The sequence below is a fragment of the Thalassophryne amazonica genome, chromosome 21 (assembly GCF_902500255.1).
Source record: "Thalassophryne amazonica chromosome 21, fThaAma1.1, whole genome shotgun sequence".
Lineage (NCBI taxonomy): Eukaryota > Metazoa > Chordata > Actinopteri > Batrachoidiformes > Batrachoididae > Thalassophryne > Thalassophryne amazonica.
The window spans coordinates 29,856,603-29,858,128 of NC_047123.1; positions in this window are offsets into that span (position 1 = coordinate 29,856,603).

A 1,526-nucleotide genomic window follows, 5' to 3' on the forward strand; every position below is an offset into this window, starting at 1 on the left:
TTGTGATTTGGCGCTATAAAATGTTCATTTTTGAAATGTTGAAAATACAAAATACATTGATTGTTTCAGGCACTACTACAAAATGCTCACAAACTAATAAAATTCTGTCCGAAACTTGACTCACCTTGTGGAAACAGTTAATGACACATGTTACTTTAGAACATGTTCATCTTAAAATAGTAAACATACAAAATAAATGATCATTTCATGTAAGGAGTCATTGCTTCAGAAGGCTTGAATCAATAAGTGAATCTTGCTTGCTTCAGTCAGTAATGTGGTTTTCTCAACAGTTTTGAAACAATAATTGAAACAGTTGCTTCATTCCTTCGAAACACTTAAAAGGCAAAAGAAAACAATACAATACAGTGTTTTGAAATGGTCAAAACAAAAATTAATTTAAACATTTGTCATCAGCAGTAAATGAACCAGTTGCTTCCGAGAGTGATTAACTGTTTCATTCTGTTCGATACATAAAATTAAACATTCGTTTTTTCAAAATGTTCAAAACAATAAATGAAGCCACTGCTTCACAAACCAGTTGACATATTAGAAAAAACTGAGTTAAGTTAAGGGAACATCCACTTCATAAATTATTCTTTTCTTTAAAATACTAAAAATATAAAATTAAATAACTGTCTCATTAAGGGAATTATTGTACTAAAGTGGCCTAAACACAAAATGAAACAATTGTTTCACTGTTTAAAAATGCTTGCGACACTAAATGAAACAATTGCTTCAGCTAATCATTCATTGTTTCAGAAAGCTAAAAACAAATGAAGGAATTGCTTCACAAACCAATTCACATTTTAGAAAAAAAAAACATAAAAAGTTAATGAAGCAAAAACTGTTCATCAATCCAAAATAAGAGATTGCACTAAACACATTCTGCTTCATTTAAGTAAAGCAAAATTGTCTGGTGTTTCACTCAACATCCCGATAAGTCCAGATATGCCATAGTTTTTAATAATGGACATTTTCTATAAAGTTATCTGATGATTTGAACAGTGTTATGATGACTTAACATGATGGTGAATCACATTCATACACTCAACACATTGATTTGTGCATCTTTGATTTATCGCCAAGTCAGAAAAAAAAATGTGCTTTTTGAAAAAATAAAGAATGTGATTATCAAATTGGTTATTATAAAATAAGTCTGGTAATTCAAGGTGATAAATGTGCCCAAATGTTCCAGATTCTCTGTATTAGCAGATTAAAAATATTGGCTCTCCATCATACCCATGCACTTGTCACATTGAAATGAAATTAGGATTATAAATCAGTTTATAATCCAAATGGTGCAGTCCTGGTGCCTGCCTTTAAATATCACTCAGTTCTGCCAGTGAATCAGAACACTTCTACACCATCCATCCACTATCTCTGTCCCGAGGCTGTCCACTGAGAATAACTACAAAATTCAGGATGAAACTTTGTGGGGAGGCAACAACCCATTCCTGCAGGGAGTTGTTCTAATAAGTGTAACAATGGGTCTTGATCTTAAGCAGTTATATTTTAATTACTGCTGT